The 21872-nt window shown below is 26.7% G+C and overlaps 2 long non-coding RNA genes across 2 annotated transcripts in view; one reads left to right on the forward strand and one right to left on the reverse strand.

Annotated features, from left to right (window-relative positions):
• Nucleotides 1-6424: 6424 nt before the first annotated feature.
• LOC126301294 (uncharacterized) overlaps nt 6425-21872 on the reverse strand; it is a 112259-nt gene continuing 96811 nt past the window's right edge. Inside the window, exon 2 of the long non-coding RNA XR_007553019.1 lies at nt 6425-6780. This is a non-coding gene — a long non-coding RNA (uncharacterized LOC126301294). The remainder of the gene's footprint in view (nt 6781-21872) is intronic.
• The window catches only part of LOC126301292 (uncharacterized), a 52531-nt gene continuing 37355 nt past the window's right edge, over nt 6697-21872 (forward strand). Inside the window, exon 1 of the long non-coding RNA XR_007553017.1 lies at nt 6697-6769. This is a non-coding gene — a long non-coding RNA (uncharacterized LOC126301292). The remainder of the gene's footprint in view (nt 6770-21872) is intronic.

The raw sequence follows: 21872 nt of genomic DNA on the forward strand, positions 1-21872 counted from the left end.
TGATGGGTCAAATGTTGAGAATAGATTTGTTATCATTTTCAATTTAAGTTTTTTATTTCAATTGTTCCTTTTTCTGCTCTTTTAATAAGGTTAGGTTTAAATGAGAAGAAGTTTATTTGATTAAACAAGATTAATGTAGCTGAAAATATAATGAATAGTGAGAATCATATAAGAGGGGATATTTGAGGGATTTGGATATAATTTCCCCATCAGAAGTAGTCGTTAATTTACTATTATTTGGTTTAAGAGACCATTACTTACTTTCAGTCATCTGATGAATTTCAAGGTGTACTAATTTTTTTAGTTACTTTAGATTGACACTCTAATGTTATTTATTTTAACTAACTCCTTAAATTATCTTAGATAATCACTTAATAAATAAATTTACTGAAGTTCTTTCAATTACAATTGGTATAAATCTGTGGTTTGCTCCACAGATTTCTGAGCATTGTCCAAAGAATAATCCAGGTCGATTTATTGTGAATGTTCCTTGATTTAACCGACCTGGCGTTGCATCAATTTTAACCCCTAATGCAGGAACTGCTCATGAGTGTAGAACATCTGATGCTCTTGTTAATACTCGTACTTCTGTATTTATTGGTAGGATTGTTCGGTTATCTACATCTAGTAGTCGGAATCCATCATTTTCTAGGTCTTGTTCTGGTGTTATATAAGTGTCAAATTCTACGTCTATGAAGTCTGAATATTCATATCTTCAATATCATTGTCGTCCAATGGTTTTAATTGTAATTATTGCATCTACTGAATCATCAAGTAAATATAATAGTCGTAATGATGGAAGGGCAATAAAAATTAATGTAATTGCTGGTAAAGCTGTTCAGATTGTTGCAATTAAATGTCCATGAAGTATATTACGGTTAGTATAGGCAATAAATAATATATAACTTAGGGCATAACCTACAATTACTGTAATTAATAATAATACGACCATAGTATGATCATGAAAGAATGATAATTGCTCCATTCATGGTGAAGCTCCATCTTGAAGAGATAAATTTGATCATGTTGCCATTAATAAATATTTTCTAATAAAAGGTCAAACCTTTATTTGTAGAGCTTAAATCTACTGCACTAATCTGCCATATTAGAATCTAGAGATTAATGGTAATTCTGAGTAACTATGTTCTGCAGGAGGGTTATTTTGTAGTCATTCTGTTGATCTTCTTATGTTAGCTCTAAATATAATTGCTCGGTTTGTAATCATTCTTTCTCATATAATTACAATGAATATAATGATTCCTACAATAGAAATTGTAGACCCAATTCTTGATACTACGTTTCATGATGTATATGCGTCTGGGTAGTCAGAGTATCGTCGAGGTATTCCTGCTAATCCTAGGAAGTGTTGAAGAAAGAATGTTAAATTTACTCCAATGAATATAATTGTAAATTGGATTTTTAATCATGTATTATTTATAGTTAATCCTATAAATAGTGGATATCATTGAATGACACCTCCTATAATTGCAAATACTGCTCCTATAGATAATACATAATGAAAGTGGGCTACTACATAATATGTATCATGTAATACAATATCAAGTGATGAATTTGCTAATACTAATCCTGTTAATCCACCAATTGTAAATAGGAAAATAAATCCTAGAGCTCATAATAATGGTGGATTGAACTTGAATTTAGTTCCATATAATGTAGCTAATCATCTAAATACCTTAATTCCTGTAGGTACAGCAATAATTATTGTTGCTGATGTAAAATATGCTCGTGTGTCAACATCCATTCCTACTGTAAATATATGATGTGCTCATACAATAAATCCTATTAGTCCAATTGATAGTATAGCATAAATTATACCTAATGTTCCAAATGATTCAATTTTTCCTCTTTCTTGACATACAATATGTGAAATAATTCCGAACCCCGGTAGAATTAAAATATAAACTTCTGGGTGTCCAAAGAATCAAAATAGATGTTGATATAGAATTGGGTCACCCCCTCCTGCAGGGTCAAAGAATGATGTATTTAAATTTCGATCTGTTAATAATATAGTAATAGCTCCTGCTAAAACTGGAAGTGAAAGAAGGAGAAGTAATGCTGTAATAGCTACAGATCATACAAATAAAGGTGTTTGATCTAAAGTTATACTTTCTGATCGTATATTAATTGCTGTTGTAATGAAATTCACTGCACCAAGAATAGATGATACACCTGCTAAGTGCAGTGAAAAAATAGCTAGATCTACAGATGCACCCCCGTGTGCAATAGCTCCTGCTAGAGGAGGGTAAACTGTTCATCCTGTACCAGCACCATTATCTACTATAGAAGATGTAAGAAGAAGGGTTAGTGAAGGTGGTAGTAATCAAAAACTTATATTATTTATTCGTGGAAATGCTATATCTGGTGCACCAATTATTAGTGGAACAAGTCAATTACCAAATCCACCAATTATAATAGGTATTACTATAAAGAAAATTATTACGAATGCGTGAGCTGTAATAATAACATTATAAATCTGGTCATCCCCAATTAGAGATCCGGGTTGGCCAAGTTCAGCACGAATAAGTATTCTTATTGATGTTCCTACTATTCCTGCTCATGCTCCAAATATGAAGTATAAAGTACCAATGTCATTATGGTTTGTTGAGAATAATCATTTTTGCGGTAAGATGGCTGAATTTTAGGTGGTAGACTGTAAATCTACTTATGAGATGTTTTCTCTCTTATCATATTTAGGTCTTATATTCAATTATGATTCTAGACTGCAATTCTAGAGGTGTAAAATTATTCTTTTAATTATAACTTTGAAGGTTATTAGTTTGATTAACTTAAGTCCTTAGTATAATGAAATTAAGGTTGATGTTGAAATCAATCCTATTGTTGAAATTATTACTGTTATAGGAAGAATGATTCTTGATTTTTGGGACTTTATCTTTATAGATCACGAATTTTCTGTGTATGATATAATTAGAGCTGAGAATCTAATACGTATATAGTAGTAGAGTGTAATTGTAGTTAATACAACTATAATAGTTATAATAGTTGTTATATTGTTTTCTATTAATGATTGTATTACAATTCATTTTGGTAAGAATCCAAGGAATGGTGGTAGTCCACCTAAAGATAATAAAGATAAGAATATTATGAATTTAATTTCGGTTTTTATATTTCTGGCTGAATAAATTTGATTTATGAAAAATAAATTTATTTGCTTAAATAATAAAACTATAATTAATCTTAATAGTGAGTAAATAATGAAGTATAGTTCTCAGATGTTTTCTCTGACTGTTAATGATCTAATTATTCAACCTAGATGTCTGATTGATGAATATGCTAAAAGTTGTCGTAAGGATGTTTGATTTAAACCTCCTATTGCCCCAATAATAATTCTTAAGATAATAATTGTTCAAATAAAAGTTCTTAATTGAATACAATAAGATAAGACCATTATTGGGGCGATTTTTTGTCATGTTATTAATGTTAAACAATTATTTCATCTTGATGCTCCTATAACTTCTGGAAATCAGAAATGGAAAGGTGCAGCTCCAATCTTTAATAATAGTCTAGATCTAATTATTATTGATGGGATAAATTCTGTTTCCCATCCCATGGGATATTTTATTTGAATCAGCAAAATTGAAAATAATAATATTGTCGATGCTATTGCTTGGACAATAAAATATTTAATTGATGATTCATTTATTATTATATTTTTATTTCTTGTTAGGAGCGGAATAAATGAAAGTAAGTTGATCTCAAGTCCTATTCAAACCCCAAATCAGGAATTTGATTAAATGGACAGGATCGTTCCTATCATTAATGTTGATAGGAAGAGAAGTTTTGTAGAGTTGTTGGTCATTAAAAAGGAGAGGATTGATACCTCTATAAATGGGGTATGAACCCATTAGCTTGTTTAGCTTACCTTTTTACATTAAGGTGTATGATGCACGTTAGTTTTTGATACTAAAGGAGGTAGTTTAATTCTATCTTATGTAATTTTAATGAAGGTAATTTTATTTACTTTATTTACCCTATCAAGGTAACCCTTTAATCAGGCACTTCATTTATTTAATATAAAAATCGAAAGTTTTTTTTTTAAATTCTTTTATGTATTATTTTGTTTAATTAGGATTAATTTATCCTGCTCATTTTATTTTTTTTATATATATATATAATAAATAATTTATATTAATATATTACATTTAATTGAAATTAAAGTATTATAAGTTCATCTTACCATTATCAATTGATTATTTTAATGCAATTATTTACCTAGGATTATAGCTACTAATGTTTTTAGCTTAAAATAGGTTATTATAATATAATATATATAATAATATGTAATTTAATATTTAATATTATTATAATTGGATATAATAAATAAAATTTTTAATTTAAATATAAAATATTATAATTAATATAAATAATTATATTAATTATAATAATATAATTATGTAAATTATCTATAATTAGATTATTTAACTAATATATATGAAAGTTAACTTAATATAAAAAAAAGAATTCATATTAATAACATATTATATTAAATTACATAATTGTATAAAATATATTTATTACATTATTTAATCTTTCTTTATTTATTAGTGAAAAGAAAGATTAAATAAGAAAGAATATAATACATTTATTGCTATACATGTTCCATATTAATCTTTAATTGTATATAATAGAGAAGTTGTTGTGGTCATACATAGGGGCGTTTCTTTTTTTTTTGTTAATGTTTGTGGTTTTTTTCTTTTTTTTTCTTTAAATATTTGAATCTTTTATTTTTTCCTGAATTAATAGATTTAAAATTTTCTTATTTTTTATTTTTAAAAGTTTTATTCTTGCTTGTTTATTCACTTTTTCTTTGTATTATATGTAAGTTTTGTTAGACTAAATGTTCTTTTTGCAGTAATTTGATTTAATTATCAAGTGATTTTGGATTTAGCAATTGATTTAGTATCGGCATAATTCGTGCCAGCAGCCGCGGTTATACGATTGATACAAGTGAATATTATTGGTTAAAACAGTTGTTTATATTATTAGGGTTGAAATATAAATTTGTAAGGTGAAATGTTAAAATTTATTTGTGGCCCTTTTTATGAATCTGTGAAATTTAAATAATATACTAGGATTAGATACCCTATTATTTTAAATGTTAATTATATTTACCAGGGTACTATTAGTTAAGGTCTTTAAACCCAAAGAATTTGGCGGTATCTCATTCCATTCAGAGGAACCTACCCCATGATTGATAATACACGATTTACTCTACTTAATTTATTTGTTTGTATATCTCCGTTATCAGAGAATCTTTTTAGAGTTATAATTCTCAAGATTTATAATTATAAAATATTTCAGGTCAAGGTGCAGCTTATAGTTAAGAGGAGGTGGGTTACAATAGATTTTTGGTTATAACGGATTTGATAGTGAAATACTGTTAATGAAGGTGGATTTGATAGTAATTTAATTTATTTAATTTAACTGATATTGGCTCTGAGATGTGTACACGTCGCCCGTCGCTCTCATTATTGATTATTCTATTTTATTTTAAAGTAGCTTCAATTTAGATGAGATAAGTCGTAACATAGTAGATGTACTGGAAAGTGTATCTAGGAAGAGTTTCAAGATATAACTTATTAGTTAAGTGTTTCATTTACACTGAAAATTTTTCTGTGCAAATCAGGATATCTTGATTATTTATTTTATTATATTTATTTTTTGTTTATTTAATTATTTAATATAAATAATTTTATTGTATTTTTGTCTTAGTATATTTTATAGAATTGATTTTTTAAATTATAGTTTATTGGTAATGTAAGTGTTTTATGAAATATTATTTTAAATTTTTTTAAGTAGATTTTATTTATTGTACCTTTTGTATCAGGGTTTATCAAAATTTTAGTATTTATTTTACTTGTCTCGATTTGGGTTGATTTATAAATAATTTATAGTTAATGTATCATAATTATTATTAAATTATTTATAGAAATGAGATGTTAATCGTTTCCCAAGATATCTAGTTTCTTAAGAAAAAATTTAATTTTTTAAAGTTATTTGTTTTCATTTAATTTTTTAAGTAAAAATATTAACTTATTTATTCTTTAAGGGATAAGCTTTGAAGTTAATAACCTATAATTTATTTTATAGAAATATAATAGTAAGCTTTAAACCAGCTATCTTTAAGATTACATTTTAGTTCATTATTTTTTATTTTGATTTTATAAGTATGAAATTTTTACCTTGTGAACTTATTATAAGGAACTAGGCAAAATTGATTTCAGCCTGTTTATCAAAAACATGTCCTCTTGTTTATATTTTGAGGTCTGGCCTGCTCACTGAGCGTATTTTTAAAGAGCCGCGGTATTTTGACCGTGCAAAGGTAGCATAATCATTAGTCTCTTAATTAGTGGCTGGAATGAATGGCTTGACGAGAAATCAACTGTCCCTTAATAAATTTTTGAATTTAACTTTTGAGTCAAAAGGCTTAAATTCTTCTTTAGGACGAGAAGACCCTATAGAGCTTGACATTTTACTTTTATATAGTTTTTTGTTTGTCTTTCTATATTTAATGATGATGTTTTGTTGGGGTGACATGAAGAATAGATAAACTCTTCATTATTATATCATTTATTTATGTTTGTTATTTTGATCCATAATTTATGATCATAAGATTAAGTTACCTTAGGGATAACAGCGTAATTGTTTTTGAGAGCTCATATCGACAAAGCAGATTGCGACCTCGATGTTGGATTAAGAAAAATTTTGGGTGCAGGAGCCCAATGATTAGGTCTGTTCGACCTTTAAATTATTACATGATCTGAGTTCAGACCGGCGTGAGCCAGGTCGGTTTCTATCCTAAGATTGTTAATCCATATTAGTACGAAAGGACCATATGGTTAAAATATTTTTTGTTATATTGATTAATATTAATTTATTTACTATTTTGACAGATTAACGTGTTGAATTTAGAATTCATTTATGTAGATTTTTTCTACAAATAGTATTGATACTTTATGATTTATTTATATTTATTTTGAATTTTCTTTTATTGGTTATTTGTGTTTTAATTAGTGTTGCCTTTTTAACTTTATTAGAGCGTAAGGTTTTAGGTTATATTCAGATTCGAAAGGGTCCAAATAAGGTAGGTTTTGTTGGAATTCCTCAGCCATTTAGAGATGCTATTAAGTTAATTTGTAAGGAGCAGCCAATTCCTATTATATCTAATTACCTACTTTATTATTTTTCCCCTGTTTTTAATTTAATGATTTCTTTAGCCGTTTGAGTAATTTTTCCTTATTTAACTTATATGTGTTCTTTTTCTTATGGATTTTTATTTTTTTTATGTTGTACTAGATTAGGTGTTTATACTGTTATAATTGCTGGTTGATCTTCTAATTCAAATTATTCATTATTAGGTTCTCTTCGTTCTGTTGCTCAAACAATTTCTTATGAAGTTAGTTTAGCTTTAATTTTATTGTCTTTAATTATTTTAATTGGTAGTTTTAATATGTTTGATTTTATAAACTATCAGCTTTATTGTTGATTTATTATTATTTCTTTTCCTTTAGCTTTAGCTTGTTTTGCTTCTTGCTTAGCTGAAACTAATCGTACTCCTTTTGATTTTGCTGAAGGGGAATCTGAGTTAGTTTCAGGATTTAATATTGAGTATGGTGCGGGTGGTTTTACTTTAATTTTTTTAGCTGAATATACTAGAATTGTTTTCATAAGAATGTTATTGGCTTTAATTTTTTTGGGCGGTGATTTTTATTCTTTTATATTTTTTATTAAGCTTGCTATTATATCTTTTGGTTTTATTTGGGTTTGTGGAACATTACCACGGTTCCGTTATGATAAATTAATGTACTTAGCTTGAAAAAGTTTTTTACCTTTATCTTTGAATTTTTTTATTTTCTTTGTTGGTTTAAAGATTTTATTTATCTCATTTGTTTAGTGAAATTTTTTGAGAAAAGTTAATAGAAGAGTTAAACTTCTAATTTTATGTTTTCAAAACATATGCTTTTCCTAAGCTAATTAACTTTATTCCTTAATTAATTTATCTCATGCGTTTGCGACATGGACATTAATTAAGAAATATGTGAAGTAAATAACTGTTAAGATTTGACCTGTTATAATATAAGGTTCTTCAACAGGTCGTTTACCAATCCACGTTAGTAAGCATACAACAACTACTATAATTCAGAATAAAATTTGATTAATAGGGTAAAATTGAATGCCTCAGAATGGTGTTTTATTATAAAATGGTAAAATTATTAAGATTCTAATTGATAAAAATAATGCAATAACACCTCCTAACTTATTAGGGATAGATCATAGAATTGCATATGCAAATAGGAAATATCATTCTGGTTGAATGTGAACTGGTGTTACTAATGGGTTGGCAGGTACAAAGTTATCTGGATCTCCTAATAGGTAAGGATTAATTAAACATAGTATAATTAATAATGATGTTATTATTACAAATGTAATAGAATCCTTAAAGGTAAAGTATGGATGGAATGGAATTTTTTCAATATCTCCATTTAGTCCAAGAGGATTATTAGATCCTGTTTGGTGAAGAAAAAATAAATGAATTGCTGCTATAGCAGCAATAATAAATGGTAATACAAAATGGAATGTGAAGAATCGATTTAATGTTGCATTATCAACAGCGAATCCTCCTCATACTCATTGGACTAAATCTGTTCCTAAGTATGGGATTGCTGATAATAAACTAGTAATTACTGTTGCACCTCAAAAAGATATTTGGCCTCAGGGTAAGACATATCCTATAAATGCAGTTGCTATAACTAAAAATAAAATCACTGTACCAATTATTCAGGTATGTATATATATATAAGATCCATAGTAAATTTCCCGTCCTACATGTAAGTAAATACAAATAAAAAATATAGATGCTCCATTTGCGTGTAAGGTTCGGATAATTCAACCATTATTTACGTCTCGGCAGATGTGTACTACACTACTGAATGCTATTTCAATATTTGATGTATAATGTATAGCTAAAAATAGTCCAGTTACGATTTGAATTACCAAACATAACCCTAATAGGGATCAAAAATTTCATCAAAATGAAATATTTGTTGGGGCAGGTAAGTCAATTAAAGAGTTATTAATAATTTTAATTAAAGGATGTCTTAATCATAAGGGTTTATTCATTAGTAATTATCTTATTTTACGAATAGGTCCCTGATTAATATTGGTGATTTTAACAACTGCTAGTAGTGCTAAAAATAAATAAATTATTTTTATTATTATTGTAATAATGAATGTTGTTCTATTATATAATTCTTCTAAGGATATTGTTATTTCTTGATAATTGATTGAATTATCAATATTTATAGTTTCGGTGTTTTTGAAAAAGTCTATAAATATAGATATATCTAGAATAATTAATATTAATATGATAAATACTCACATTATTAATGTAATAATTATAGTGATTGATTTAGGCTGAAATATTTCGTTTGATGCAATTCTTGTAATGTAAATAAATAATACTAGTATACCACCAAGAAAAGTTAAAAATAAAATATATGATAATCAATATCTTTCTATTATTGTTCCTGTTATTAATCCAACTAGGAAGGTTTGAAGGATAATAAAAATCATTATTGATATTGGGTGTCTTAATTTAATAAAATTAATATTTATTATATTTGATAATGATATAATTATTATTTTGATCATTTCAGGGGTTAGTTTATTTAAAATACCGGTTTTGGGGACCGATGATGGAAGCTTTTCCACCTCTGAAGTTTTAAAAGTGGGGGCTGGACTTATTTCCGGTTTACAAGACCGGCGTTTTTTTTAAACTATTAAAACTAAAGTTTATATTATCTATTTTTACTTCTTTATTGATTTATTTTGCTGGTGTTTATGTTTTTTCTTCTAAACGTAAACATTTATTAATGGTTCTTTTGAGATTAGAATATATTGTTCTTTCTTTATTTATGTTAGTTATTGTTTTTCTTATTGAGTTTGATTATGATTATTTTTTTCCTGTTATTTTTTTAGTTTTTTCTGTTTGTGAGGGTGCTTTAGGACTTTCTATTTTAGTTTCAATAATTCGTTCTCATGGTAATGATTTTTTTAATTCTTTTGGTTTATCTTTATGTTAAAGTATTTATTTATAACTATTTTTTGATCCCTCTTTGTTTATTAAATAATTGTTGATGGTTGGTTCATTCTTTAATGTTTCTGTCGGGTTTTGTTTTTATAATTTGTGTTTATTCATATGCTGATTTGAATATAATTAGATATTATTTTGGTATTGATTATTTTTCTTTTAGTTTAATTTTACTTAGTTTTTGGATTTGTTCTTTAATAATCACTGCTAGAGGTTCAGTTTATTTAAGTTCATATCATTCTAATTTTTTTGTTTTTATGGTTTTGATTTTAATAATTATGCTTTATTGTTCATTTGCTAGATTAAGTCTTCTTTCTTTTTATATTTTTTTTGAGGCTAGATTAGTTCCTACTTTACTTTTAATTTTGGGTTGGGGTTATCAACCTGAGCGTTTGCAGGCTGGTGTTTATTTAATTTTTTATACTTTGGTTGCTAGATTACCTTTATTATTAGTTTTATTTAAGGTTTATGATTTTTCTAATACTTTATATTTTCCTTTATTGGTTGATTTTGGTTCTTATTATTTTATGTTTTATGTATTTATAATTTTGGCTTTTTTAGTTAAGATACCTATGTTTTTGGTTCATTTATGACTTCCTAAGGCTCATGTAGAGGCCCCTATTTCAGGTAGAATAATTCTTGCTGGTGTTTTATTAAAGTTAGGTGGTTATGGTATTTTTCGTGTTATAAAGGTTATTTCTTATTTGGGTTTAAAGTTTAATTATTTTTGATTGTCTTTAGGTTTATCTGGGGGTGTTATTGTAAGATTTATTTGTTTTCGTCAGGTTGATTTAAAGTCTTTAATTGCATATTCTTCTGTTGCTCATATAAGAATGGTTATTGGTGGATTGATGACTATGAATTGATGAGGTTGTGTAGGTTCTCTTTCTCTAATGGTTGGTCATGGTTTATGTTCTTCTGGTTTATTTTGTTTATCTAATATTATTTATGAACGTTTAGGTAGACAAAGATTATTAATTAACAAGGGTATAATTAATTTGATGCCAAGAATGGCTTTATGATGATTTCTTTTAAGATCATCAAATATGGCTGCTCCTCCTTCTTTAAATTTGGTAGGTGAAATTAGATTATTAAATAGAATTATATCTTGATCTTCTTTTAGATTCTTTGCTTTGATTTTTTTATCTTTTTTTTTAGAGCTGTTTATACTTTGTATATATATTCTTATTCTCAGCATGGGAATTATTATTCTGGTGTTTATACTTGTTCTCTTGGTTATTTTCGTGAATATCATCTTTTACTTTTACATTGATTGCCTTTAAATATTCTCTGTTTAAAGGGTGAATATTTCTTTGTTTAGTTTGCTTAAGTATTTTAATTAAAAATATTGTTTTGTGGAATCAATGATATGAAGTTTTTCATCTTAGGCCGTGAATTTATTTTCTATTTGTTCTTTTAGTTTTTTTCTTTGTTTATTTCGAGAACTATAATTTTTATTTTAGGTATTTATTATTTAATAATTGATTATAGAGTTTTTGTTGAGTGAGAGCTTTTCAATTTAAATGGTTCTATAGTTGTTATAACTTTAATTTTGGATTGAATATCTCTTATTTTTATATCTTTTGTTATATATATTTCTTCTTTGGTTATTTATTATGGAGAGGATTATATATCTGGTGAAAAGAATATAAATCGTTTTATTATTATTGTTTTAATATTTATTCTTTCTATAGGTTTTTTAATTATTAGTCCTAATTTAATTAGAATTTTATTAGGTTGAGATGGTTTAGGTTTAGTTTCTTATTGTTTAGTTATTTATTATCAAAATGTAAAATCTTATAGTGCTGGTATATTAACTGCACTTTCTAATCGTATTGGTGATGTTGCTATTTTAATTTCTATTGCATGAATGTTAAATTTTGGTGGTTGAAATTATATTTATTATTATGATTTTATTTCTAATTCTTTTGAAATAAAGCTCATTACTATATTAATTGTTTTTGCAGCTATAACTAAGAGAGCTCAGATTCCTTTCTCTTCATGACTTCCTGCTGCTATAGCAGCTCCTACTCCTGTTTCTGCTTTAGTTCATTCTTCTACTCTTGTTACTGCTGGTGTTTATTTATTAATTCGTTTTAGACCAATATTGGATACTTATAATTGTGGTTGATTTTTACTTTTAATTGGTTGTATAACTATATTTATGGCTGGATTGGGCGCTAATTTTGAGTTTGATTTAAAGAAGATTATTGCTCTTTCTACTTTAAGACAACTTGGTTTAATAATAAGAATTTTGGCTATAGGTTATCCAAAGCTTGCATTTTTTCATTTATTGGCTCATGCTTTATTTAAGGCATTATTATTTATATGTGCAGGTTCAATAATTCATAATTTGAAGGATTCTCAGGACACTCGTTATATAGGATCAATTGTTAATTTCATACCTTTAACTTCAGTTTGTTTTAATGTTTCTAGTTTATCTTTGTGTGGAATACCTTTTTTAGCGGGATTTTATTCAAAGGATTTAATTCTTGAGATGGTTTGTTTAAGATGAATTAATTGTTTAATTTTTTTTCTTTATTTTTTTTTCTACTGGTTTAACAGCTTCTTATTCTTTTCGTTTGTTTTATTCTAGATTTTCTTTTGATGATAAGGGTTATTATATTTCATTTGGAATAATTGGTCTATTGTTTGTTGCTGTTTTTGGTGGTAGTCTTTTATCTTGATTAATTTTTCCTATTCCTCATGTGATTGCTTTACCTTATTATTTAAAGTTTTTAACTATTACAGTTGTTATTTTAGGTGCTTATTTAGGTTATCTTATTTCTAATTTTGATTTTTCTCATAATTTATTTTCTTTAAGTATACTTTCTTTTGTTAGATTTGCTGGTTCTATATGATTTATACCTTTTCTTTCAACAAAGTTTATTAGATATATTCCTTTAAAAATAGGTTATTATTCATCTAAGTCATTTGATTATGGTTGAGGTGAATTACTTGGTGGTCAAGGTTTATATAGATTATTTATTTATTTAATTGGTTATATTCAAGGTTGATATGATTCTAATTTCAAGATTTATCTTTTAACTTTTATTTTTTGAATATTTATTTTGGTAATATTGTTTTTCGTTTACTTAAATAGCTTATAATTAGAGCGTGACACTGAAGATGTTAAGGAAGTATTTTTACTTTTAAGTATTTATAAATATAGATATATTATTTTTACAGTGAAAATGTAATGTTTTATTTAAACTATATAAATTTTAGAAATGTTAACGGAGTTTAACCGCTAATATAAAAAGTTAGCAGCTTTCATATTGGCTTTACATTTCCTTAATTGGAACTATTATAGTTCAATTATATTATTAACAGTAATACGCCTCTTTTTGGCTTCAATTAATAAGAATAAGGGTAGTACATACCAATCTTCCAGGTCGAAACTGACTACAATATTTCGCTTCTTATTCTATTTAAGGTTGATTGATAATATCAATACTTTTTGAATGCAACCCTAATGTTATATTTAACTACAACCCTTTATTCTGCTCATTGTAATGCTCCTTGGTTTCATTCATGGTATAGTCCTCCTAATAGAACTAGAATAAAAAATATTGTTGATACTGTTCAGATTATAATGTCTGAAGTTTTAAAAATAATTACAATTGGTAGAATTAGTGCAATTTCTACATCAAAAATTAAAAAGATTACTGCGATTAGGAAGAATCGTATTGAGAATGGTATTCGTGCTGATCTTTTCGGATCAAACCCACATTCAAATGGTGATCTTTTTTCTCGATCATTAATTAATTTTTTTGATAGTGTTGTTGCCAGGATTATAACAATTATTGGAATAATAAATCTAATGAAAACTCTTGTTGATAGAATTAGAATTGTTTTTCTTGATTTATATCAAGCTTTCTGATTGGAAGTCAAATGTACTATTTATACTAGAAAAACAATTATCTACCTCATCAATAAATAGAGATTTATAAGAATAATCATACTACGTCTACGAAGTGTCAGTATCATGCTGCTGCTTCAAATCCAAAGTGATGTCTTGGTGAAAATTGATTTATTGAGTGTCGAAGTAGACATGTTGATAAAAAGATTGTTCCAATAATTACGTGTAAACCATGGAATCCTGTTGCAACAAGGAATGTTGATCCATAAACTGCATCTGCAATGGTAAAAGGTGCTTCTCAATATTCATATGCTTGAAGTATTGTAAAGTATAGTCCTAATAACACTGTGAAGAATAATCCTTGTAGTGCTTGAGTATGATTAGATTCCATTAAACTATGATGTGCTCATGTTACTGTTACTCCTGATGCTAAAAGAATAGCTGTATTAAGTAATGGAACTTGTATAGGGTTAAAGGGTTGAATTCCTATTGGAGGTCATAGTATTCCTAGTTCAATTGTTGGTGCTAATCTTCTTCTAAAGAATGCTCAAAAAAAAGAAACGAAAAATAATACCTCTGATGCAATAAATAAAATTATTCCTCATCGTAATCCAATTGATACAAATCCTGTATGTAATCCTTGATATGTTTCTTCTCGTACTACATCTCGTCATCATTGAATTATAGTTAGTAGGGTAATTCCAAATCCAATTATGAATAAGTTAATATTAAATAGGTGGAATCATTTTGCTAGTCCTGATACTAGGACTATTGCTCCAATTGCTCCTGTTAATGGTCAAGGTCTATAGTCTACTAAGTGGAATGGGTGGTTTGAGTGAGTTGTTAACATAGGTTTAATATACTTCTCTAGAATATAGAGTTCTTAGAATTGAGAAAACATAGGCTTGAATTATTGCTACTGCTGATTTTAGAATTAATAGAAGTATTTGTCCAATAATTAGTAATGAGATTAAGTTTATTGCTATAGATGGTCCTGTGTTTCCTAATAAGGTTAATAATAAGTGTCCTGCAACTATATTTGCTGCCAACCGTACTGCTAATGTACCTGGTCGAATAACATTACTAATTGTTTCAATTAGTACTATAAATGATATTAATGCAGGCGGTGTACCTTGTGGTACAAGGTGTGTAAATATATGATTAGTATGGTTAATTCATCCAAATAATATAAATCTTAGCCATATAGGTAGGGCAATTGCAAATGTTAATGCTAAATGTCTTGTTCTAGTAAAAATATAAGGGAATAATCCTATGAAATTGTTAAATAATATTATAATAAAAATTGAGATGAAAATGAATGTTGTTCCATTAAATGATTTTGGTCCAAGAAGTGTTTTAAATTCATTATGTAAGGTTAAATTTAGTTTATTTCAGATAATGTTAACTCGTGATGGTGTAAGTCAAAATAGTGATGGGATTAATAATAGTCCTAGAAATGTTCTAGTTCAATTTAATGATAAATTAAAGATGTTAGTTGATGGGTCAAATGTTGAGAATAGATTTGTTATCATTTTCAATTTAAGTTTTTTATTTCAATTGTTCCTTTTTCTGCTCTTTTAATAAGGTTAGGTTTAAATGAGAAGAAGTTTATTTGATTAAACAAGATTAATGTAGCTGAAAATATAATGAATAGTGAGAATCATATAAGAGGGGATATTTGAGGGATTTGGATATAATTTCCCCATCAGAAGTAGTCGTTAATTTACTATTATTTGGTTTAAGAGACCATTACTTACTTTCAGTCATCTGATGAATTTCAAGGTGTACTAATTTTTTTAGTTACTTTAGATTGACACTCTAATGTTATTTATTTTAACTAACTCCTTAAATTATCTTAGATAATCACTTAATAAATAAATTTACTGAAGTTCTTTCAATTACAATTGGTATAAATCTGTGGTTTGCTCCACAGATTTCTGAGCATTGTCCAAAGAATAATCCAGGTCGATTTATTGTGAATGTTCCTTGATTTAACCGACCTGGCGTTGCATCAATTTTAACCCCTAATGCAGGAACTGCTCATGAGTGTAGAACATCTGATGCTCTTGTTAATACTCGTACTTCTGTATTTATTGGTAGGATTGTTCGGTTATCTACATCTAGTAGTCGGAATCCATCATTTTCTAGGTCTTGTTCTGGTGTTATATAAGTGTCAAATTCTACGTCTATGAAGTCTGAATATTCATATCTTCAATATCATTGTCGTCCAATGGTTTTAATTGTAATTATTGCATCTACTGAATCATCAAGTAAATATAATAGTCGTAATGATGGAAGGGCAATAAAAATTAATGTAATTGCTGGTAAAGCTGTTCAGATTGTTGCAATTAAATGTCCATGAAGTATATTACGGTTAGTATAGGCAATAAATAATATATAACTTAGGGCATAACCTACAATTACTGTAATTAATAATAATACGACCATAGTATGATCATGAAAGAATGATAATTGCTCCATTCATGGTGAAGCTCCATCTTGAAGAGATAAATTTGATCATGTTGCCATTAATAAATATTTTCTAATAAAAGGTCAAACCTTTATTTGTAGAGCTTAAATCTACTGCACTAATCTGCCATATTAGAATCTAGAGATTAATGGTAATTCTGAGTAACTATGTTCTGCAGGAGGGTTATTTTGTAGTCATTCTGTTGATCTTCTTATGTTAGCTCTAAATATAATTGCTCGGTTTGTAATCATTCTTTCTCATATAATTACAATGAATATAATGATTCCTACAATTGTAGACCCAATTCTTGATACTACGTTTCATGATGTATATGCGTCTGGGTAGTCAGAGTATCGTCGAGGTATTCCTGCTAATCCTAGGAAGTGTTGAGGAAAGAATGTTAAATTTACTCCAATGAATATAATTGTAAATTGGATTTTTAATCATGTATTATTTATAGTTAATCCTATAAATAGTGGATATCATTGAATGACACCTCCTATAATTGCAAATACTGCTCCTATAGATAATACATAATGAAAGTGGGCTACTACATAATATGTATCATGTAATACAATATCAAGTGATGAATTTGCTAATACTAATCCTGTTAATCCACCAATTGTAAATAGGAAAATAAATCCTAGAGCTCATAATAATGGTGGATTGAACTTGAATTTAGTTCCATATAATGTAGCTAATCATCTAAATACCTTAATTCCTGTAGGTACAGCAATAATTATTGTTGCTGATGTAAAATATGCTCGTGTGTCAACATCCATTCCTACTGTAAATATATGATGTGCTCATACAATAAATCCTATTAGTCCAATTGATAGTATAGCATAAATTATACCTAATGTTCCAAATGATTCAATTTTTCCTCTTTCTTGACATACAATATGTGAAATAATTCCGAACCCCGGTAGAATTAAAATATAAACTTCTGGGTGTCCAAAGAATCAAAATAGATGTTGATATAGAATTGGGTCACCCCCTCCTGCAGGGTCAAAGAATGATGTATTTAAATTTCGATCTGTTAATAATATAGTAATAGCTCCTGCTAAAACTGGAAGTGAAAGAAGGAGAAGTAATGCTGTAATAGCTACAGATCATACAAATAAAGGTGTTTGATCTAAAGTTATACTTTCTGATCGTATATTAATTGCTGTTGTAATGAAATTCACTGCACCAAGAATAGATGATACACCTGCTAAGTGCAGTGAAAAAATAGCTAGATCTACAGATGCACCCCCGTGTGCAATAGCTCCTGCTAGAGGAGGGTAAACTGTTCATCCTGTACCAGCACCATTATCTACTATAGAAGATGTAAGAAGAAGGGTTAGTGAAGGTGGTAGTAATCAAAAACTTATATTATTTATTCGTGGAAATGCTATATCTGGTGCACCAATTATTAGTGGAACAAGTCAATTACCAAATCCACCAATTATAATAGGTATTACTATAAAGAAAATTATTACGAATGCGTGAGCTGTAATAATAACATTATAAATCTGGTCATCCCCAATTAGAGATCCGGGTTGGCCAAGTTCAGCACGAATAAGTATTCTTATTGATGTTCCTACTATTCCTGCTCATGCTCCAAATATGAAGTATAAAGTACCAATGTCCTTATGGTTTGTTGAGAATAATCATTTTTGCGGTAAGATGGCTGAATTTTAGGTGGTAGACTGTAAATCTACTTATGAGATGTTTTCTCTCTTATCATATTTAGGTCTTATATTCAATTATGATTCTAGACTGCAATTCTAGAGGTGTAAAATTTTACTAAGGCCTAAAAGATTATTCTTTTAATTATAACTTTGAAGGTTATTAGTTTGATTAACTTAAGTCCTTAGTATAATGAAATTAAGGTTGATGTTGAAATCAATCCTATTGTTGAAATTATTACTGTTATAGGAAGAATGATTCTTGATTTTTGGGACTTTATCTTTATAGATCACGAATTTTCTGTGTATGATATAATTAGAGCTGAGAATCTAATACGTATATAGTAGTAGAGTGTAATTGTAGTTAATACAACTATAATAGTTATAATAGTTGTTATATTGTTTTCTATTAATGATTGTATTACAATTCATTTTGGTAAGAATCCAAGGAATGGTGGTAGTCCACCTAAAGATAATAAAGATAAGAATATTATGAATTTAATTTCGGTTTTTATATTTCTGGCTGAATAAATTTGATTTATGAAAAATAAATTTATTTGCTTAAATAATAAAACTATAATTAATCTTAATAGTGAGTAAATAATGAAGTATAGTTCTCAGATGTTTTCTCTGACTGTTAATGATCTAATTATTCAACCTAGATGTCTGATTGATGAATATGCTAAAAGTTGTCGTAAGGATGTTTGATTTAAACCTCCTATTGCCCCAATAATAATTCTTAAGATAATAATTGTTCAAATAAACGTTCTTAATTGAATACAATAAGATAAGACCATTATTGGGGCGATTTTTTGTCATGTTATTAATGTTAAACAATTATTTCATCTTGATGCTCCTATAACTTCTGGAAATCAGAAATGGAAAGGTGCAGCTCCAATCTTTAATAATAGTCTAGATCTAATTATTATTGATGGGATAAATTCTGTTTCCCATCCCATGGGATATTTTATTTGAATCAGCAAAATTGAAAATAATAATATTGTCGATGCTATTGCTTGGACAATAAAATATTTAATTGATGATTCATTTATTATTATATTTTTATTTCTTGTTAGGAGCGGAATAAATGAAAGTAAGTTGATCTCAACTCCTATTCAAACCCCAAATCAGGAATTTGATGAAATGGACAGGATCGTTCCTATCATTAATGTTGATAGGAAGAGAAGTTTTGTAGAGTTGTTGGTCATTAAAAAGGAGAGGATTGATACCTCTATAAATGGGGTATGAACCCATTAGCTTGTTTAGCTTACCTTTTTACATTAAGGTGTATGATGCACGTTAGTTTTTGATACTAAAGGAGGTAGTTTAATTCTATCTTATGTAATTTTAATGAAGGTAATTTTATTTACTTTATTTACCCTATCAAGGTAACCCTTTAATCAGGCACTTCATTTATTTAATATAAAAATCGAAAGTTTTTTTTTGAAATTCTTTTATGTATTATTTTGTTTAATTAGGATTAATTTATCCTGCTCATTTTATTTTTTTTATATATATATATAATAAATAATTTATATTAATATATTACATTTAATTGAAATTAAAGTATTATAAGTTTATCTTACCATTATCAATTGATTATTTTAATGCAATTATTTACCTAGGATTATAGCTACTTATGTTTTTAGCTTAAAATAGGTTATTATAATATAATATATATAATAATATGTAATTTAATATTTAATATTATTATAATTGGATATAATAAATAAAATTTTTAATTTAAATATAAAATATTATAATTAATATAAATAATTATATTAATTATAATAATATAATTATGTAAATTATCTATAATTAGATTATTTAACTAATATATATGAAAGTTAACTTAATATAAAAAAAGAATTCATATTAATAACATATTATATTAAATTACATAATTGTATAAAATATATTTATTATATTATTTAATCTTTCTTTATTTATTAGTGAAAAGAAAGATTAAATAAGAAAGAATATAATACTTTTATTGCTATACATGTTCCATATTAATCTTTAATTATATATAATAGAGAAGTTGTTGTGGTCATACATAGGGGCGTTTCTTTTTTTTTGTTAATGTTTGTGGTTTTTTCTTTTTTTTTCTTTAAATATTTGAATCTTTTATTTTTTCCTGAATTAATAGATTTAAAATTTTCTTATTTTTTATTTTTAAAAGTTTTATTCTTGCTTGTTTATTCACTTTTTCTTTGTATTATATGTAAGTTTTGTTAGACTAAATGTTCTTTTTGCAGTAATTTGATTTAATTATCAAGTGATTTTGGATTTAGCAATTGATTTAGTATCGGCATAATTCGTGCCAGCAGCCGCGGTTATACGATTGATACAAGTGAATATTATTGGTTAAAACAGTTGTTTATATTATTAGGGTTGAAATATAAATTTGTAAGGTGAAATGTTAAAATTTATTTGTGGCCCTTTTTATGAATCTGTGAAATTTAAATAATAAACTAGGATTAGATACCCTATTATTTTAAATGTTAATTATATTTACCAGGGTACTATTAGTTAAGGTCTTTAAACCCAAAGAATTTGGCGGTATCTCATTCCATTCAGAGGAACCTACCCCATGATTGATAAACCACGATTTACTCTACTTAATTTATTTGTTTGTATATCTCCGTTATCAGAGAATCTTTTTAGAGTTATAATTCTCAAGATTTATAATTATAAAATATTTCAGGTCAAGGTGCAGCTTATAGTTAAGAGGAGGTGGGTTACAATAGATTTTTGTTTATAACGGATTTGATAGTGAAATACTGTTAATGAAGGTGGATTTGATAGTAATTTAAATTATTTAATTTAACTGATATTGGCTCTGAGATGTGTACACATCGCCCGTCGCTCTCATTATTGATTATTCTATTTTATTTTAAAGTAGCTTCAATTTAGATGAGATAAGTCGTAACATAGTAGATGTACTGGAAAGTGTATCTAGGAAGAGTTTCAAGATATAACTTATTAGTAAAGTGTTTCATTTACACTGAAAATTTTTCTGTGCAAATCAGGATATCTTGATTATTTATTTTATTATATTTATTTTTTGTTTATTTAATTATTTAATATAAATAATTTTATTGTATTTTTGTCTTAGTATATTTTATAGAATTGATTTTTTAAATTATAGTTTATTGGTAATGTAAGTGTTTTATGAAATATTATTTTAAATTTTTTTAAGTAGATTTTATTTATTGTACCTTTTGTATCAGGGTTTATCAAAATTTTAGTATTTATTTTACTTGTCTCGATTTGGGTTGATTTATAAATAATTTATAGTTAATGTATCATAATTATTATTAAATTATTTATAGAAATGAGATGTTAATCGTTTCCCAAGATATCTAGTTTCTTAAGAAAAAATTTAATTTTTTAAAGTTATTTGTTTTTATTTAATTTTTTAAGTAAAAATATTAACTTATTTATTCTTTAAGGGATAAGCTTTGAAGTTAATAACCTATAATTTATTTTATAGAAATATAATAGTAAGCTTTAAACCAGCTATCTTTAAGATTACGTTTTAGTTCATTATTTTTTATTTTGATTTTATAAATATTTTAGGTTTTTTATTAAGATTATTAATTTAATTTTAAAATTTTTGTAATAATGATAGAATTAGTATATTTATTTGTATGAAATTTTTACCTTGTGAACTTATTATAAGGAACTAGGCAAAATTGATTTCCGCCTGTTTATCAAAAACATGTCCTCTTGTTTATA

The sequence above is a fragment of the Schistocerca gregaria genome, unplaced genomic scaffold (assembly GCF_023897955.1).
Source record: "Schistocerca gregaria isolate iqSchGreg1 unplaced genomic scaffold, iqSchGreg1.2 ptg000066l, whole genome shotgun sequence".
NCBI classification, from domain to species: Eukaryota; Metazoa; Arthropoda; class Insecta; order Orthoptera; family Acrididae; genus Schistocerca; species Schistocerca gregaria.